Raw genomic sequence first — 21824 nt, 5'->3', positions numbered from 1 at the left:
ACTTCTATACATTATATATATTCAATGCCAATACACACGGTCACATCCTCCTCCCCTATAACTTCACTGCAGGAGAGTGTCATCTTGCTGGTGATGGAAAGTCTTGTGACGGCCTGTCTTCAGTCACTTCTTCACCTGCCAGTGTCTCCACAGGTCTAGAAGCCGAAGTGATAAAGGAAACGGACGAGTGTACTTGCTGGTGCTGGAGCTGCCATAGGTGCTGATGTAGTTGCTGGTTCTGGAACTGGCTTTCTGATGTAGTAGATGGGGGCTGGCGCACTTCTGCCGAGAGGGTGATATACGTACCTAGTTATACGCGAGCTCGCCACAAAGTCTTAATACTCAATTATGATTAAAATGTGTTGATAACGAGTTTGTTAATGTTACTTTATATTTTATTTTAAAAGGGCAATTATTACAGTCAGCATTAATTCAATATTTGTGTGTTCTTTGTTTATCCGAAATCTTCTTCTATATTTGAACTCTTTTCACTTCCACATATTAAAGTTGGTTGTTATTGACAAGTGTGTTTGCTAAAATATCTCAGTTAATATATTTTTATTAATACTAATGTAAATTTTTATTAATTATCCCTAATAACATAATACAGAAAATTCAAACAACCCTGAGATGTCTGGGACTTTCATCGGGACGCTACGACGGATGAAAGCCCAGCTGTTTAAGGCATTTCACAATATGTGTGTACATGCGCAAATGTGTGTACATGCGCAAATGTGTGTACATGCGCATTAATGTGCACATGCGCATTAATGTGCACATGCACATTAATGTGTACATGCACATTAATGTGTACATGCGCATATGTGTGTACTTGCGTATATGTGTGGACATGCGTGTATGTGTGGACATGCGTGTATGTGTGGACATGCGTATATGTATGTACATGAGCATGTGTTCAATTGCGTGTAAGTATATATATATTGCGAGGCTTGGTGCAGGATGCTTTAGTCCTTCGATGGACTGTGACTCCACTCCATGAAGATTATGACAATGATACGGCATGTCGTGTCACACAAACATCTGCATCTGCTTGCATACTGGCTTGGGCAGCAGGTCTGGTGCACAAGTCAGCGACACGTAACTTGTCTTAAATTTGACATTTCTAAAAACATTTGTCTAAAAAATGGTCTACCGTATCCTTTTGTCACTGCTATTCTGTCAAAAGCGTTTGTGAACAAACAACACGTAGTTTCCGTTGTTTGCGAACAAAATAAAAGTGTGTTGTTTCTTTGCAAGTGACATTTTGGGAATATATTGAGAACTGTCAAGTTTGAGACAATCTTCTTGATGCAGACTCTTATGGAAGCTCTGCCGGCGCACGAACGTTCACCTATTCATTTATCTCATTGGGGCGTAACATGTTGCCCGCCACGTGCTTGTTAAGAGAGGACAGTACACAACTTCAACAAAGGCAGAGCCAGGATCTAATGAAGGAGGGAGTCCAGTACAACCCTCATATCAGTTATTATGAGTAAATTTTATTTGTGATTGAGTTTGAAAAGAAAACTGTCACACTAAAATCTCAGGGAACAGTAGACTTTTATAAGTCCAACGTATACACATAGAAATTTAAGTAATGATTATATTTGAGAAAAGAAAACTGTACACATTAAATTTTGGTTTTATTTAATTTTTTGATACTTTTTTCATAAGTCAATCTTTTGAAGCTTTCATTAAAAAAAAGTCATAAATACATATGTATTATGTTATTTAATACATGAAACACAAATGACAAGTTCGTAGGAAATACATTCTTACAAACCGGCATTAAATATTGATTTCTTGCAAAAACTATTCCTGCCGCTACTGTGTATGAGGCATGTTGGGCTAATTGTGGGCGGAAATGCATTTATTGTAGCCCACTATAAGAATTACAATAAAAGTAGAGTTCTCTATAACCTTGTGTAGCTAAGTTGCTGTAATTTTCTTATTCTGTATAAGATAGGTTTTTTTTAAAAAATATAAATCCTTGAAGGGAACCCACAGACCTCCCTCCTGGCCACGTGACTGCTGAAACAGACCGGGGATGGCGGCCTCTCACCTCTGCCCGAGTCACCCCGGGACCAGGATGGGGGAGACCTAAGATGCACATCAAGTTCTGCCATTCCCGAGTACACCCGAACAATTCACCTTCGGCCAACCTCGGGATTTGTTTTATTTTTGCGCAGGAAAAATGAATTCAAATATTAAAAGTGGTCGGTTAGGTTAGCTACATTAAAAAAACTTTAAAACACTATGGACGGTTAGTTAGGTTAGTGTAGCTACATTAAAATAAACAGAGAAATACAAATATATATAAATAAACCCGAGGTTGGCCGAAGGTGAATTGTTCGGGTGTAATCGGGCAGGGACAGAACTTGATGGACCTCTAAGGCTTCTCCCAGGATGGCAGGACGGCGTGTTACCACTGCGCCGCGGGGTATCGAGGTATCGACCGCCGCGCCGGACCGCGCCATCCCGCCGAGGGGTGCGTCTCCCGCCGTCACGTCACCCCGGGGCGTGGCCGCGCATCACCACACCTACAGTAAGGCACTACACCGAAAATAATTTAACTGAAAGGCATTAGAAAGAAATTCATTTGACCGAAAGAAAATAGACCGAAATGCACTAGGCCGAAAAATAATTTAGCGGAAAGGCACTGGACCTAAATGCATTAGCTAAAGTCATTTGACCGAAAGGCGCTGAACCGAAAAGTATTAAACAGAAAATTGGAAAATTTAGCTCACTGGGAATATGTATGTCTTAACTCTTGACAGTTGACCGAAAATCCCTAGAGCGAAAGGCATGAGACCGAAAGTCGTTTAAATTCACTAGACCGAAATGCAGTTATTTGACCGAAAGGCACCAGACCGGGAGTAATTTACCCGAAAGGCACTAGACCAAAAGGCACAAGATCTATAGGCACTGAAACGAAAGGCATTAAACCGAAAATGTGAAAATAAAGCTCGCTGGGAATATGTATTAACTCTGGCAACAGGCGGTTGACCGAAATACGCTATACCAAAAGTCGTTTCTCCGAAATTTCTGTCAAATGACATTCGGTGCAGTGTCTTTCAGACAAGTGCCTGCTATCCGCCGCCGCTGAAGCGACCACTCCCAGGGGCTCCATCGGCCCGAGTGCCTCGGCGACCCCAGTTCGACTCCTCTGCAGGCTCGCTCGTTACCCTTCTCGCCTCTCCCGTCAGCGCTCCATCCTCACGCCATCAACACTCGTCGGATCTGATGCTGACGACACCATTAGCTCTGATTAGTTCATTGTTATAGCTCTGTAGGCGAGACAACCAATAGTAGAGATACGGAAATATCGCGCATTCTTTAAGGATCAAGTTAGAATGCAAACCTTAACACTCTCGCACTATGTCCATGATTGGACCACAGTTAATTGGATACGCCCCTCTACGACAGCGGGCAATCGATGCCCAGTTAGGAGAGAAGTAAACGAATCAGGTGGTGCCAATTAACAAGGATAAATATTTTTTGGTAATAAATCAACCAATGGAAAAACAAAACATGGGCTGAGTAAATTTATGAATTTGAATTCTACCCTGAGGCTAGACGAATCCGTGAAGTTTCCCGGTCTCTAACTATCTGCCACTCAGGGCTGAGCCATAGGTCCGAGCTCAGCAACGTATTTTTTGATGATAATATCACCTAGACCCGATAAAAAGATAGCACAGATGGCACGGGAAAACGCATAATTTCCCCATCATAAATCATTTCTTGAAAATTCACTCCCATGCCTAAGGTTTTGTGGTGACCACCATAGTATTTACAATCGGCATATCAGTTAAATCTGCGTCACCACAATTTATTTTCATATATAGCAGCACCTGAAGCTATGTTTACTGGACACTACAAAGCGATTTGACAACGAAAGAGAAAATAAAACACTTAAAATATATTCAAAACGTCTGTCAGGTGGTGGTGTATAAAGTTTACAAGCAAAAACCTTTTTAAAAAAAAAAATAAAAATTCATTACATGCGTACCAAAATGAAATTATAACGTTATTTTCATTTTAATTTTATAAAAATGTGCCATGTCATTTTTTCAAACAAATATGTTTACAAGCAGCTTATTTATTTTAACTGGTTTCCAACGTATAAAATAAATGATAACATTCTTCTATTTATTCACTAAATTGGCAAAATGAAAGTATCTGAGAAAAAGCTTGCATTAAGTAATTTAAATAATCAACTTACAACAAGGGATCACTTACCAAGTAACACAAAATGCGCCAAGCTCAAAATAGTTTTTTTTTACATGGCAAACAAACGCACTCTCCCTAAGCACACGTGGGAACTATAATGCAACGATTCCCCCTCGGATCACAGGCAACTGTGAAAATACAGACTCTTTGTCGCCTGATTGTTGGGTGGAACACATTGTTTACCGTCAGATAACCGCAAAGTGCTACATCTCACTATGCCTATCCCCGTACCTGGTCGGCAGGCAACTTCCGTGAGGTATAATTACGTGCAGACTGGTTGTGCTTTCTTAGAGGCTACTGCCACTTAGCAAATAAGTAGCTATATATTACGTACATCATACATACCTATCGTTTGCTTACTGGAACTAGATGGCGAAAAACATAAATATGTACAAGTGTTTGCTGTCAACAATAACCCAAAAAGGTACTAGTCAAATTAGTTAATATTGTTACGAACGTGAGCAAGGCCGCGACACGTGCAGGTGCAGAGCTGGCTGGTGGCCGCCGCAACATGAGCCGCGCGGTAGATTACAAGGAGCGCCGCTTCCCCTCCCTCCAGCCCTCCGCTCCCGCGCGGCGCTGATAGACACCTTACACATCACAGCTGCGGAGTCCCCCGCGCCACCTGGCAGCCGCCGACACGTGTTTCGAGAGATTTCTGCCGTCGGGTCGGCGCGGAATGACGCGACTGGCCCCAGCCGCGCTCATGATTTCTGGAAAGCGTCTGGGCTGATATATAAGACGAGGACGCCGGCCTGAGGGAGAGTTCAGTCGGGAGCTTTCCCGCGGCGGAGTTTCCGGGGCGATAGTGCCGCGGGTGCGGCAGAGTGGCGAAGTCCTTGCACGAAGGTTCCAGGGCAGGGAGTGAGTGCGTGGAGTCGGGATTTTTCCCGCGGCGGAGTTTCCGGGCGATAGAGCGGCGAAGTCCCTGGACGAAGGTTCCAGGACGAAGAATTCAGTTCCGGGCGATAGTGTCGCGGGCGCGGCGGAGTTCCGAGCGAAGTTCCGAGTGAGGCGTCGAGTGGGATCTCGGCGAAGGGAGCTGCGACGGCGGCGGCGGAGTGCGGCGATGGAGGTCCACGAGGGGCGCTGCGGCGAGAGTTGCGCCAGAGGTGCAGCACAGCGAGGTGTGCGGTGTTTGAAAACGAGTGACTGAGGAAGCAACATTATTTTTAAGTGCAATTGATTATTTGCCATTTTAGAAGATTAATTGTAAGAAACAGAAGTAGTGGCCATCAATAAAACTGTGTAGTGTAATAAAATCTTTAATTGGACTATCCTTTACGAACCCGGTAAATCGTAACAATATCATCTAAATTACCACTAATAACCCATCAAACTCTGACAAAAGGGGCCTCTCGTTGCAAAAATACCAGTAGTCGGTTTTATTATCGTTCATTGTGTGTTTTTTTTTTGGGAAAAACAGTGGAATATTAGCACTTTGTTTGGTTTTTCGCTTTTAATTTCAGCAGTTTATGTGGTAGCGAAACATTACCTGTTATAATTTTACAGACGACTAAATTTTCCACAATTCGAGCTCAACCGCAGTTCTTTATGTCACATATTTCCCTTGATACATCACTTCAATAATATTTAATAATAATAAACTGATTTATCGAAAATATCGATATTATCAGGTTGGATCTATATATACCCTCTGGTGTGCTTCCTTTTCCTTCCCGAACGAACCAGAAGGTGCGAGTTTCTCCTACTTCCGCGGGGTAGAAAGGAGGGGCGGGGAAGAATTGAGGGGCGGCAAAGTCACGTGCCCAGTCACGCGGTCACCCCCACCACTCCACTACCTCAGCCTAGGCGCGCGAAACATAATGGAAAGCCTTGCCTGTAGGGCAGGCCACCCGCCTCACGCATATGTTCGACGGGAGTAAGATCATCCAGGGGGAACAAAGTTCAGTCCAAGAGAAAACTTTCTTTGTGGGTCGCGAATAGCAACCACAACAACGTGGTAAGGTAATATTTGTGCCCTGTCATGCCAGATATAGTGATAAATCACTCAAACTAGTAATAACATCCTAAAGTGGAAAAAAGCAAAAATTGAGAGTACGTTATCCCCTTCAAGTCCACTCACGCTCTGTTGTCTTTGATTTGCTAGTCCTAGTGTATAAAAATCTAACTCATAGGTCTACAAAACACCACAGACACAGACCTGAAAATACAGGTTGATAACAAATTATCAGAACACTTTCCAAAATTCATAAAAAATAAACTGTTTGGATGATTTACCTAAAAGTCTTACAGCTAATAGACAATACCTGAAATTTTTTTTGCAGATATTGAGGATTCATTTGTTGCAGGTTGCCTCCACTATACGCAGCTAGTGCTTATAATAGCCCTACCGCGCAGCAAAAGAGTTAGTGCATGCTTCAGTTAGCCTAGAGAGAGAGAGAGAGAGAGAGAGAGAGAGAGAGTCAGTAACTGTTGTGCAACGTGAATTTTGCAGACATTTGTTAACGTGAAACCACCAAGTCGGTCATCCATTTATGGTTGTTACAAGAAGTTTGAAGAGAGATGGTGCATTACCAAAGGCAATATTCGTGGTCGGCCCTCCGCGCCCGAGGAAGATGTGGACCGCATTGGAGAATCATATTTTGCGTAGCCCACGGAAATCAACTAGGCGAGCAAATCGTGAACTGCAGATGCCCCAAACAACGTTATCGAAAATCTTGGTGCAAACGTTTGCGAATGAAACCGCACAGACTCCAGTCGGTCACAGCACTCAGACAAAATGATTATGGTACATATTACGCATTCGGCTCCGAGGTTCTAGCGAGAATGGACAACAACCTAACCTCGAGGTTCATTTTCAGTGACGAGGCCACATTCCACACGGATGGCAAAGTGAATAGCCACATAATGTTCTTGGGGAACGGAAAATCACCATGTGAACATCGAGCATGAGAAAGATCCCCTGAAAGTGAATGTCTCGAGGGAGAATATTTAACGGGTCATTCTTTTTCGTCAAAAAAACTGTCACAGGTCGTTTGCCGCGTAACTCTAGGAGCGCACATTGAGTCACTGTAACTAGTGAAAAAAAAAACTTTGAGAGATTATTTACTGGCTGAAAAAACTTACAGGTAAATCCGCAGCAACATTTAGTTTTTATGATTTTTTGAAAGTGTACTGATCATTTGTGCTCATCATGTACATTTCAGTCTCAAATGTTTGAAGTTTGTCTTGCGAGCGCCCGACATTCTGGCGGGCACGTTCTTCAAATGATTCACGCAAAGGAGAATTTTTATTTAATACAATTTTTTGTCATACGTCATTGCAGTATTGCACTGTTTGTCATGGAAAAAATTCAAGAATGCAAAATAAGAAATAAAAATGTGTTCGCCTGTGCTGTCTTCGCCGTGTTGTCCATAATATCTGTTTAGTTTCATCGGTGGTTCCATCTGCTGATTATGCTTGTTCTCTGTGAGTTTAAGTTTTAATTTTGATTTATTATTTTGCATTCTTGAACTTTTCCCATGAAAAACCACTGAAAAATCCGCAATGGCGTATGTCCAAAAAATAGTATTAGATTCTGGCAGGCGTCTGCATATAACACCTCTACTTTCCGTACGCACATACCTGCAGCATTCCCCGTGCTAGTGGGTGCGACACACGCGCAAATCCAAGTCCAACGGGAGGACTAGGATGCCGTGAGACTGATCCTCAGGAACTCACCTGCGAAAAAAAAAAGTGTTTTGAGATATTGAACGCCAAGTGTATTTACAACAAATCGACATTTCACGAAAACCTTTCATGAATAAATACATTTAAAGTAACAGCTTTCCTGACAGTATACGCTGTCAACAGCAAGGACGTAGCCAATAGGGTGGTCTGTGGGTTCCATACCCTCCCTTCAAGGATATAAATGAAAAAAAAAGCCTTGTGAAGACAGAATAAGAAAATGACAGCAACTTAACTACACAAGATTACAGAGAACTCTATTGTTGTAATTCTTACAGTGGGCTACGATAAATAAATTTCCGCCCACATCTAGCCCAACATGCCTCATACACAGTAGTGGCAGGATGTGTTTGTAAGAAGTCTACATTTAATGCTGGTTTGCACACGTGTTAAATGTTAAAAATGTTTTTCATACAAACTTGACATTTGTGTTTCATGTTTTAAATAACATTTATATACATACATGTATTTATGACTTTATTTTAACGAAAAACGTTTTTTTCTCAAGCAAAATCATTACTTAAATTTCTATGTGTAGGTGTTGAAGATTTTAGCGTGACAATTTATCTGTTAAAATTAGATTAAACAGAAAACTTACACATGAAAATGTTTTAGTGGATATACTGGACCCGCTCCTTCCCTAGATCCTGGCTGCGGCCCCGGAGACAGCATAACGGGGTCAGATCTCGCAAGCATAGCCCCGGCGGGCTCTCGACCAATGGCATTCAGGGCACAAAGTGAAGGTCGAGTCATGCGCGACTTATCACAGAGCAGTCGGCCACATTCGCGCGACTGGTCAGTGTAAACACAACCTGAAGTTTGCTCGCATTGCCGGCGTCCTTAAACTACACGGTCGTAACGTTACCCTAGAGACACTTGTGTAATACATTTTGTTATTTCGTATTATGAATCTAACTGAACTCCCAAAAATAAAAAATACAAAATTATAGATTCGCCACGTTGCGTTGTCTTAAACCTTTAAAAATAAAACGTGCGAACTTTATAGACTTTAAAAAATTAAACTTTTGGTGTGATGATCAAAACAAATATTAAAATTATTGCAGTAGGTAGACCAGACACTTCTCTTTGGCAATTTTACGATGGTTTAATTGCAAAACGTTTGTGGTGAGTTTTTTTTTTTTTTTTTTAGTATTTGAAATAGAGCTGCGTTTGGGAGATGTACGTTTACGCATGTGATAACACGTGATTCAAAATTCGAAACTTACAATATATTTTACAACTTCCTAGTGTTTGCATGTACATTTAAATATATTTTATTCAGTGACATATTAAAATAACGGTTGTGCAGTATTTTTTATGTATTTTTACATGGAATACACATTTTTCATATAAACTTATTAATTAAGGTATTTTTTACTTAAAGTCTATCCAAAAATACTTCAATTAGAATAATAACTATAACTTTACTTGTATTTCGTTTACCTGCCAACTAACGGCCATTAGGGAAACGTTGTTAAATTGTGTAAATTTTGATACCAGCCGCGAGATTGCAAGACAGACTCGTACTAAGGTTTTCTACTCTTAAATATTTTGTTATCAAATAGTAGTGAACATGACATAATTATAGATCACAGACTAGGCATGTTCGTACCGCGGACAAATATTTTCTCGTTCTGCGCACGTATGTCACGTTGGAGCTACTGCAGACGAAATTGGCACTAATCTAGCACAGATTTTAATGATAGGGTGGCAACGACCTAAGGCCCTTAGGTCTTGCCACCCTTCGGCCCACGTTGAGGGGGGTATTGTCCGACCACGATCCTTAAGTTGAGGTTCTCTACCTTCCTCTTCACAAAAAGAATTTTTGTGGGGCTCGCTCGAGGTTCAGCACAATCCTCAGGGTAAATAGGAGATACCCCGAGAAAACTGTAGTCACTTAAATCGGAATATTTATTGATCAAAATTCGCCAGAGACGGCATTAGGAACACACTTCAGCAAAGAGAATAATTTTCCACGCCGCGCCGCTTTAGAGTAAACTTTTGATGTCGGATTGTGTTGAGTACAGCTAATCGGTCCGTTCGACTTTCAAGTAAATCTGGTAGGACATACGTGTTTGTAGTTATTACAGGACGAATTGCCACAACACATAGAAGAAGCACCGCTGGCAACACGGCAATGCAGCACGACGGTGCGCCACCTCATTGTACTGGAACGCTGCAAGCACGTCTGAATGACCATTTCCCTGGTGGACATGTTGGTTTCCGTGGTCCGATGACATGGCCATCAAGGCGACTGGATCTCACTCTGTTGAGAGTTTAGCAGCTGGAGGTGGACGAGATATCTCGCGCACCAAGGAAAAGGGGACACATGAGACGCACTACTTCGCGCTGACAATGCTGCAGACCACAACAAAGACAGCTGCGCTAAACTACGCGACGCGTGGCGGCCGAAGGTGGCGTGTTTGAACATTCTCTGTTAAGGCCTCCCCCCCCCCCCCCCATCCAGGCATACATACGGCGAGCAGAGCTTCAGAGGGAACACCGCGATTTGAAAACTACTCGAGATGGTGGGGTCTGTTTACGTAAAGCATTTAAGAGTTAGTTGAGGTCTGATAAGTGGTTTTGTTTCCGGATTAAGTAATCAAAAAATAAACTTTCTTAGAAGAGTTAAAATGGCTAGAAGGCAAGTTTTTAGAGTAATTTTCAGGCATAAAACAACCGGTACAGATTATTGAAAGTTCTTAAGGAACTTGAATTACACCTTTATCTTCGTTTCTCATCCAGCTAATGTTATGGTTACCACTCAGATTTCATAGTATGACGAGAAGACTGCGCGTCAGTCCACAGCCTTGCGCTTAGAGGCAACACCGCGCTAGAAGCACAGGCGAGCGTCGCACTTATCATCCCGCCTCATGAACACAGATAAACCTTTGACTAGACGGGTTCTTTAAGGCTAGTATAAATTAATACAACGTTAGTCATTGGTTTCTTCATAAGACTACTTCTTCACTTCTCACCTTATATGTATATACAATCTATAACTTTCTCCATTAAATAATTATCAATATATTTATGTTTTCTTAAAATAAAATTGTAGAATATGTTAAACAAATATTTGGAAAAATACTTGCAGCAACGTAAAATATCGACAAATACGGTTTCTTATTGTAAATGCACCTGTAGAAACATTGTCGATTATATAATTCCTTATGAGATATTCTAATGTAATTTTACAACTCTAAGTCGTTATCGATATTGAGTGGAATACTGTTACCAAGTACCTTGAAAGTTACCGATAAGGTCATCTAGTTGGAAACTTTCATGTAAGCCGTTTTCGCAAAAAAAAAAAAACCGTACTGAATTCGCATTGCCTGAAACGTAGGCAAGAAGCACTAGACACGGTATGTCATGATGGTGGTCTGTACAGCTTACATCAGTAGCTGTCCTATTGACGGGTCGATAGCACCAGATCGTTTACGCGATACACGTCCACGTTATTGCTTTAATAAACCCCAAGTAGTTTGTAAATACTTCAAATCAATATAATTTATTAAATTTAACACGTGGGGTTCCTTACTGGTCTTTTCCAAGAACAAGTGCTCTGTCTTTTTTTTTCCAAACAACTATAATAGTCAACTATTTGCCAGTATTATTCTCAGACACAATGGGAGAATATTCAGCTGCCAAATTGAGCTTTGTTAACGAGGAAAGATAGGAACCAAACAACGTCTTAATGGTTTAAAACATTTATAGGCTCTTAAAATTTTCTTCGTTTAGTTGAATCATAGTACCCTCTGAAGTGGAATGCCTGAGGTTACAGTGACTGACTGCCACAAATATTTTCTCCATTGAAGTCATTGGCGTTTAGTCTAGATTAACTCTCAGATATGTCTACAACTGTAATAATACCACCAACAGGCCCTCAATTCTGTTGTTTGCTTTTTTTAATGTTTTAATTTACGATATCTGCCGTTAAAAACAAGTAAATAAATCCTTCACAATCCCCTTTCAAGTTGGAAACAATAATCTACAAAATAACTTCACCAAAGGAACTCGGTGCAGAAGACATGGTGGGTTGTGGAAAACCACCCTTGTCGGTGGCGCACCTGAGGCACCAGCCCAAGAGCACCACCAGCTGGCACCACCCGCCACCCGCCACCCGCCACCCTGGGTGGGCCGTGCAGAGAGGCAGCACACAGGCTCCACACAGCACAATCACCACGCATGTCCTCACCTGCGCGCTCGATCTTAGATAATGTCTTTATTAGACCTCTGCTAATTACTATCTTATATATAAGGGTGTATCAAAATTAATGTTATAACGCTTGAGGGTAGAAAGCTCTTATTATTTGCAACCATTTTTCCAATAAATATGTTGCTGGAAACGCGTAGTTAAGCCCCTGTAGCCCCAGAAAGAGTCAGCGTAGGCAACCCGTTGGGCTTTGTACGAGACAGACGATGCTGTGGCGAATTACGTGTTTACGACGCCGGGCAGCGCTCGAGAGGACTGTACGATGTCGAATGCTGACCCCCGCCCCTTTTTACTTCCGTTGGTGGCGCCCTCACCTCTTTTCTTCCGTTCGTGCCGTGCCATAGCACTGCGCAGCGTGACATCGCAGTGTCGCAGTGTGTTTTGCTATCACTGGTGGTCTGTCGTTGACTGTTCTGTCGTACAAGCAAACTCGTGGTGTCATTTCTTTCGCTGTGGTTCTGAAAAGGGCGACGTTTTAGTGGAGCTCAATGGAGTACACGTTTGATGAGTACACGGACATGCTGCTTGTTTACGGGGAAGCTAGACAAAATGGACGAGCCGCCCGTCGTCTGTACGAAGAACGATATCCGGGTTGTAGGATTCCAGCTCACACCATGTTTGCAAGACTTACTCAGCGAATGCGTGATACTGGTACATGTGCCGTCACAAGACCAAATGCTGGTGCTCCACGCAGGGTTCGTACTCCCAGTTTTGAAGAAGATGTAGGTACTTCAGAGATTTGAGGAGAGTCCGGATACAAGCACAAGGGCAGAAGGTTCCGATATGGACGCTGACAAAATGGCTGTTTGGCGAGTTCTTCATGAGCAACTCTTGTACGCGTACCACCTTCAAAAAGTGCAACACATGGGTCCGGCGGACTATCCTCTTCGCATGACCTTTTCTCGTTGGTACATTCGAAGAGTATTGAGGAACCCCGAGTTAGCGGTTTTATTCAGCGACGAAGCCAAGTTCACTCAAGACGCTATTCTCAATTCGCACAACAGTCATGTTTGGAATTATGTCAATCCGCATGCAACGTGTGTTACAGCTCGCCAGGAACGTTTTTCTGTTAATGTGTGGGCCGGTATTGTTGACGGCGTACTCATAGGGCCTTTTTTTTCTTCCGCCACGACTTACCGGCGCCGGATACCTCCACTTCCTTCCGAACGAACTACCAGGTCTTCTTGAAGAGGTTCCATTGCATGTCCAACGTGTGATGTGGTACCAACATGACGGGGCACCACCTCATTTTTCCCTGCAAGTGCGAGAGTATTTAAACCAAACATTTCCAAACCGATGGATTGGACGAGCGGGCCCTGTCGCATGGCCGCCAAGGTAACCGGACCTAACCCCGTTAGATTTCTTTCTGTGGGGTTACGTAAAAGGGATTATCTACGCTACGCCAGTAGAAACGGTAGAAGAGCTTACACAGCGAATCATTGAAGCGTTCGAAATCATAAGGTCGACTCCACACATGCTCCAGCGTATCCGTGAAAACATGATTCGCCGTTGCCACCTCTGTATCGCTCAAGGTGGGCGTGTTTTTGAGCCGTTGCTTTATGCTGTCACGTTGTTAAAACGTATGCAACAATTTCAATGTTGTGAAACAAAGCCGAAGCTGTGATTGATTTCAGAGTGAAATTAAAATCTGTGCCACGATTAAAAAGGTTATTTATCTACTCGAACGCCCGCACATCCACAACATAACACTCTACAACGGGTTGCCTACGCTGACTCTTTCTAGGGCTACAGGGGCTTAACTACGCGTTTCCGGCAACATGTTTAATGGCAAAAATGGTTGCAAATAATAAGAGCTTTCTACCCTCAAGCGTTCGTTGTAACATGAATTTTGATACACTCTGTATATTTTTTTAAATTTACGTGTTTTTTTTCTAAGCAGCCTTTATTTTTAAGATTTTACTATGTTAAATTTGTGAACAAAATATTTTGATTTCATCTCGTATTTTTCTTATCGTATTAAAATTTCACGTAGATTCAGAGAAAGTGCGCTAAATAACTGGAGAGTCTGTGTGCTGGATGTTGGGGTGACCTGACTCGGAAATCTGCCGCCCGCGGCGCTGGTGTCCTCGCGGCCTGGAGTGCGGGACAGCACGGGACAGCGCGGGACAGCGCGGGACAGCACGGGACAGCACGGGACAGCACTGGACAGCGCGGGACAGCGTGGGACAGCGTGGGACAGCGTGGGACAGCGTGGGACAGCGCGGGACAGTGCGGGACAGCGTGGGACAGCACGGGACAGCACGGTACAGCGTGGGACAGCGTGGGACAGCACGGGACAGCACGGTACAGCGTGGGACAGCGCGGGACAGCGTGGGACAGCACGGGACAGCGTGGGACAGCGTGGGACAGCACTGGACAGCGCGGGTCAGCGTGGGACAGCTTGGGCAAGCGCGTGACAGCGCGTGACAGCGCGTGACAGAACGGGACAGCGCGGGACAGCACGGGACAGCGCGGGACAGCACGGGACAGCGCGAGACAGCACGGATCAGCGCGGGACAGCGTGGGACAGCGTGGGACAGCACGGGACAGCGTGGGACAGCGCGGGACAGCACGGGACAGCACGGGACAGCGTGGGACAGCGCGGGACAGCACGGGACAGCGCGGGACAGCACGGGACAGCGCGGGACAGCACGGGACAGCGCGGGACAGCACGGGACAGCGCGGGACAGCGCGGGACAGCGCGGGACAGCGCGGGACAGCACGGGACAGCGCGGGACAGCACGGGACAGCTCGGGACAGCGCGTGACAGCGCGTGACAGCACTGGACAGCGTGGGACAGCGCGGGACAGCGTGGGACAGCACGGGACAGCGTGGGACAGCGCGGGACAGCGTGGGACAGCGTGGGACAGCGTGGGACAGCACGGGACAGCACGGTACAGCACGGGACAGCGCGGGACAGCACGGGACAGCTCGGGACAGCGCGTGACAGCGCGTGACAGCACTGGACAGCGTGGGACAGCGCGGGACAGCGTGGGACAGCACGGGACAGCGTGGGACAGCACGGGACAGCACGGGACAGCGCGTGACAGCACTGGACAGCGTGGGACAGCGCGGGACAGCGCGGGACAGCGTGGGACAGCACGGGACAGCGCGGGACAGCACGGGACAGCGTGGGACAGCGCGGGACAGCACGGGACAGCGCGGGACAGCACGGGACAGCGCGGGACAGCACGGGACAGCGCGGGACAGCGCGGGACAGCACGGGACAGCGCGGGACAGCGCGGGACAGCACGGGACAGCGCGGGACAGCACGGGACAGCGCGGGACAGCGCGGGACAGCACGGGACAGCGCGAGACAGCACGGGACAGCGCGGGACAGCACGGGACAGCGCGAGACAGCACGGGACAGCGCGGGACAGCACGGGACAGCGCGGGACAGCACGGGACAGCGCGGGTCAGCACGGGACAGCGCGGGACAGCACGGGACACGTGACCCGCACCTTTTCCGCGGCGCGGAGAACACTGGTCCTTTCTTTTCCTAACGTAACTAAAACTAAGTGTATTTGGGAGGGGTCTGTGTCAGGGAGAGACTCTAAGTGCGTCTCAGGCCGAAGCCTATACGCTCTAATCATGTAGGGTTTAAGCCATGCAGGAAAGGAAGCATGCATCATGTGCTAGGAGGGGGATTGGCCACATGGCAGCAATTGGCGCCATGACTAACTCCCCTCACTGACTATACTAGACTAAAACTAGATAAGTTGGGCCCAGGTCAAACCTTCATAGACATAGGGAAAACCCTGGCCACTGACATGCGCGATGCAAAAATGTCATGCATTAATAACAGGCAGGTTGACTACAGGAAACAGAAGGATGGTTCCGGAGGAAGAGTTGGACAGAGTGTAAATAAACTGCCAAGCAAAGGGCGGGAACTTGGACATTGCTGTCCCCATTACATTGGGTGGCGCTGGTTGTTTCAGGGGCGACTAAAGTGGTTTCCCGCCGGGCTGCCAGCCGGCCTACTGAGCGCTGTCCGCGGCCAGCCTGCGCCGGCAACTTACTACACTTCCAGTGAACCGAGTCACACGCCATGACAGTTCGCGCTTTATTATTTTTTTTTGCAGTTATAAAAGTAAGTTAGGTTAATTGTGTAAATAAATTTCTTTAGAGGGAAGTTTTCTACATGTTAACAACTAAAATGAAAGGATGGTTAGATTATGCCAGCAACAGAATTTTTTTTTAGGGGTGGAAGGGGATGGGCGGGATTATTGAACAACTATGCCCATTTTAATTCTTTTTTCTTTTTTCTGGCGGGAATGAGATTTTTTAAAAAAATTTGAATTTTGTGCGTATGCCCCTGCGAAGAAACATATAAAACACTCAGAAATTGTTGAGAATGTATGTAATCTCGAAAAAAGTGATTTTCCTTTTTATTGGGTTATTGCGAACGCGAAGTTGCAAGAGCGGCTAGCGTCGGACGTTCGTGACTGATCGGGGGTCAGTGAAGGTAGACTTCCCCACAAGGCCCACACGCGTGTCCGATAACTTCCTGTCATTTGCGTCGTCCCTGTTGGTTTCGTGCTGTTATGTTTGCGTCAATCACCGTCTGCCATGCCCAGCGTAAACTCGCTGTATTTTGATTCCACAATAAATTGTTTTTCTTCGTACTTATTACAAATAAAATTGCAGAAACATGTTGACTACTCTTACACGTATACGTTTATAACAGGAAACAATAAAATATTAGAATTAACAAAAAATGTTACAATGACGTGATAAAGAGTTTTGCGTGGGTTTCAACCTCGTACATACAGCTTTTGACAAAGTTTTCTTCAACGCACCTAGTTTAAAAAAATATATATTGTTCTGAGCTGAAAAAATGGTTTCTGGAAAAAAAAATGTCTAATCCCGAAACTATACACACACACACACATACGTAACACGCTCAAGATTTGGTGCAACAGAACTGATTTTGTACGCCAAACATAATATTAGAGTTCCAAAAAATCTTTATTAGGGCCAGTAATTTCCATCCAAAAAAAAATAACTTTTTTATTTTCTCTCTAAATATTTGTTTTGTTCTATGCAAGATAATGTTTAGTTGAGAGAGACAGCTTACGAGCAACGCTATACGATAAAGAGTATTTAAGATAATCTATGCTCGCTTGCTGGGTTAGTCTGCTTCGCTGGAACATAGTAAGAAGCACCAAGGCTGGTCCCGGCTTCAAGTAAAGTATGCAAGTGCGAGTAACTGAACCCGTGTTGCTCTCGCATATTCCCAGGTAAAGAAACGTCTCCTTATTGGAATGCGTTTTGTAAGGTTATGTTTGATTGAACACTTTAGTAACAAATAAAGCCGTAGAAATAATTTTCTATTGACATTTTAATAGGTTTAAATTTTAAGAAAACAACTAAATATTTAAATTGATTTTCAATAAAGTTTCAACAAATACGTTCACATATAATGGTTGCAACTTACGCAGTAGATGTAAAAAACTGACGTAGATAGCAATACATGCATGTGCTTTTTTAACTAAGTAAAAACAATTTACTTATCAAAAAAAAATTCTAAATTTTTTGTTATTTATTTTTAAAAATATATTACTAACCTTTTAGTTGACCAATACCATTTGTACAGGTTAAAAAAATGTACACACATACCGAACTGCTATAAGACACCACAAAGGTCAAGTCTTAGAAGCCGCAGGTTAATAGCTGTGTACTTGAATCCGGGCATGACTTTCTTTTCCTGTGCACTGTAAAAAATTTTCACCTTAAATTTACGAAGAACTTGGTTACAAATTTCCCAGGGATCTTAGTAAATTTATCGTTATCTTCGTAAAGTTACGGGTACTAAGTTCGCTTATTGTAAATATGAATCTACTGAAAATAATCTTTGTATAGAAGAAAAACATTCAAAAACTGGTAAAAAATACTGCAACATCACACTTACTTCTTCCACTTTTTCGTTCACCCTGTTTATACAAAAAAAACCTGAATTCAGAAGTTGAAATACGACGTATATTTCTACGAAGATAGAGCTATCTGAAATTACGAAGCTCTCTTCGTTTATTTGGTGATGGATTATGCGTGGAAAAGATGGTAAATTTACTGTAATTTTTATAAGTATGCAACAGCGTTGGGGTCCAGAAGGTCACAAGATCGCGCACAGCTGTGCTTCCAGAAGCTTCAACCGACACAAAAAAACAATCTTCGGGCACTTTTTTATCCTTGTTGCGTCGCAGACTATATCTATACTTCTGAGCAATGACAACTTTCAGCCCAAGGTCAGAACAAAGAGGAAATAAATAAAAGTTCGGTGAATGGTCTCGGCTGTTTTTCTGAACGTAAAAAAAAACTAGGAGTGTCGCCAACTCGGAGACTAGCTAAGCATTTCTCACGAGTTCATTAGTTTTGTATACTATTTGACTTAAGCCCTCGTTATAGACAATAGGAGCGCCGTAGCAAGCGAGAGACATTTTTATAAAACTTTAAAAAAATCCAGTTCTATTTTATGTATTGTAGAACGTTTTAGTAAAGAGAATGTGTTTCGAATCCACGCAATAGGCATTGAAACTAATAAAAAAACTACATTCATCTTCTGATTTCCACTAATAAGACAACAGACAACGTTCAAAACTGCGAACGTTCAAAACATGTTGACTATACGTGATGGTATCTTGATTTCTACCTAATCTCTGAGCTAAAAAATATATTATTGCTGACAATTATGATTATTATGGTTCTATAAATACATATTTTTGCTAATCATTTTAAATACACTAATAATATAAGTGTAATTGTTTGCTTTTTTTTAAATTAAATAAGTGTTTAGATGATGGTATTATGAAACTTAACGCGTAATTTGTATTTAAATCCTAGCATGAACACAGATCATGTTATATTGTGGTATACTATTTGAATAAAACGCGTGTATGTGACCTTTGCCATATAACTATTTAATTTTAGTATATCATTCGTGAATAAATATAATTTTGGTTACTACTTATCTTAGAAACCTGAGATTTCCAAGATTCTGGGAAGAACAGTATTTTTCTTTATTTATAAATAATGGTTTTAATATAACTAATTTGACAATAAAGGCTACATCCAAATGGCAAATTCAAAATTATATACCATACGATTTTATGTTTTCAATAAATGCTAGGATTGAAATATAGATTGGTGTTTACTGTCCTCAAAGTAAACATATCTCTTATTGAAGTGCTAAACTCATTTATAAAAGGCATGCCACGCGTGCCTGGCCGGATTACAAGGGTCATCGCTACACCTTACCCTCCCCTACCCTACGCCCCGCGGCATCGTTCTGCCTTGGCGCTGTTATCTGTCGCTGAGCGGCCTTGGGAATTCAGCGGGCCGCCGCGCGAAGTGGCGCGAATGAACACCACCCTTCTGGACTGTTCGGGCGTTGGGTCGGCCCTGGATGATGCTACTCGTCACAGCCGCTCTCGTCGGTTCTGGAAGGACGACTCACGAGTACTTAAGCCTTTCAGTCTATCCGTCCACTGAAGTGGACAATGTATATCTCAACGAAACATGAGTTAAAACATGAATGTGCGGGGTAAGGTGTACCTACATTCTAGAAGACGTCATTATTTGTTGCTATAAAATAACTAAATTTTATTTACACATAAATTATAATAAATAATTATACATTAATATTGTAATTATAGGGTAGGATTATTACAACACACAAAAAATTTTAGATAAGTTACAATAAAAAAATTAAAATTAGGAATTGACAAAGTGTGACTGAAAGGGTTAAGCAGCGACGCCGGCCTCCGCGGGAGTTCCGAGCGGATTCCGAGCGAAGGGAAGTGCGACATCGGCGAAGAGAGTGAGAGACAACCGCCTTCCCCTTCCCAGAGTGGCACGATGCAGAATTCTACTGGATCGTGAGAGTGCGGCGACCGAGTGTTGCGAGACAGTGTGTGCGGATATGTGCATGGTAAGGGGCGAATCACTGTTGAGCCTAGCTCCAGTGAAGAGTGCGAACTGCGGATCTTGACAGACATTGAGTGACTTTAGAAAAAAAACATTTTTTTATGTGCCCGTGACTTGTGATCGGACATTTTATAGTACAATTATTCATTATTAATGACAAATTTGTAATTAATAACACTGTAATAAAACTTAATTGGGTTATCCTTTAAGAACCCAGTTCTCCCCACATAGGACGTAACATTATTATGTATGCGTGAGTTTTAATACATTGCCTAGATGTACATTAATGTCTAATGAATATTTGTATGATTTGTGTACGAAATAGATAACTGAAATTAATGATTTGATTAAAAGTATTTCGTTATAGTAGTATTTGTTAGCAAAAGCACCTATTCTTGTTCAAATCGGCTTATTTAGACTGTCCTGATGACAAATCGTTAGCCAATGTGGGCTCTGTGCACAAAAAAATAATAATAGTTGTACATCCATCCATCATTAGTCTATGGCACTATCGCACTCTGCTGTTTTAAGGTTGGCTGATATTACCAAGATAAACCCTTCTGGGTTGATCCGTGGGATATCCATGATTGGCGAACTTCACTGATAAGCGATGTTTATTGTTTATTGGTCCATGGTCGTCAAGGGGTGGTCAGTACCTGCAGCGATCCATTTCACCTGCAACGGGCGAACATGAGAACAGGTCTGTGTCTGCAGAGACAGGAACATTTCACGAAGCGATACAGCCAAACTTTTAAACTCCTGTAGGACTTTGAACTAATGGTCAACCAGTTACAAAAAAAAATTGACAAATCACACGTAAGCTCAATCACAGCATCCAGTGAACAAATCATGTTTGCTTTCACATGCCCGGAGGTCGTAAAAAATAAACCCTGAACTTAATGAAAATTACATTAAATGGATGGACTTTTCAAAGGAGAATGCATCTGGAGTAAATGAAGAGTTGTTCTACTCGTACAACTTGACGAGTTCCGTGCTGGTTGCGAACTAGGCCTGCCTTCGCCGTGGGCTTGGCTGAATGTTTGGGGGATTGGTACGACTGTGAGCTCGCACTTGTAAGAGGGGAAGCCTTCTTTTCACAGACGAGAGAGCCAAACGCCTGATCGTGCATCTTCGGTTTTTTTTGTTCATTGTAACTCATGATAACTAATGGTCAATTAGGTTAGGTTAGCTACATTATAAATACTTTAAAACATTGTGGATGGTTGATTTGGTTAGGATAGCTACATTAAAGATACTGTGAAATCATGTAAACGGTTTCTTAGCGCTGGATAGCTACATATTAAAAAGTTATTTGCTAAGCAACCATCCACAATGATTTTACAGTATTTTTAATGAAGCTATACTTATCTAATATAACCAACCATCTACAATGTTTTAAAGTATTTATAATGTGGCTAACCTATCCTAATCGACCGCAAAATTTAATGCCACACCGGTTTATACAATGATATAGAACGGCGTATGACGTATGAGTGAGCTACATCCCAAAAAAATAAATACACCTGTTGTGGTACGGAAAAAGAGAATCGAGCATGAACTTCGGGGAACTTCGGGTGTGGCTCTCTCGTCTGTGAAAAGAAGGCTTCCCCTTGTAAGAGGAGCGGGGGGAGTATCGACCGGTGCGCGGCCTGGCGGCGGCCCGCCGAACTCGGCGTGACTGACGAGCGACGCTCACGCCATCTGCTCCCGCTCGCTGGTGCTGCCACACTGTCGGGATGACAAGCACCAAGCTTTAACACTACAGTCT

General features: G+C 43.2%; 1 protein-coding gene across 2 annotated transcripts in view; it reads right to left on the bottom strand.

Moving 5' to 3' along the window:
- Positions 1-21824, bottom strand: part of LOC134541661 (glycoprotein 3-alpha-L-fucosyltransferase A) — a 211148-nt gene that overhangs the window by 81940 nt on the left and 107384 nt on the right. The window contains exon 2 of one of the 2 annotated variants that reach the window (XM_063385263.1): positions 7819-7914. The exons of the other annotated variant lie outside the window; for it this stretch is intronic. The gene's annotated coding sequence lies outside the window, so the exon portion shown is untranslated. The remainder of the gene's footprint in view (positions 1-7818; positions 7915-21824) is intronic. 2 annotated transcript variants of the gene reach the window in all.

Source organism: Bacillus rossius (genome assembly GCF_032445375.1).
Source record: "Bacillus rossius redtenbacheri isolate Brsri chromosome 4 unlocalized genomic scaffold, Brsri_v3 Brsri_v3_scf4_1, whole genome shotgun sequence".
Classification (NCBI taxonomy): Eukaryota; Metazoa; Arthropoda; class Insecta; order Phasmatodea; family Bacillidae; genus Bacillus; species Bacillus rossius.
Note: the sequence above shows the minus strand (reverse complement) of the source record. Positions and strands in the feature narration are given on the sequence as shown.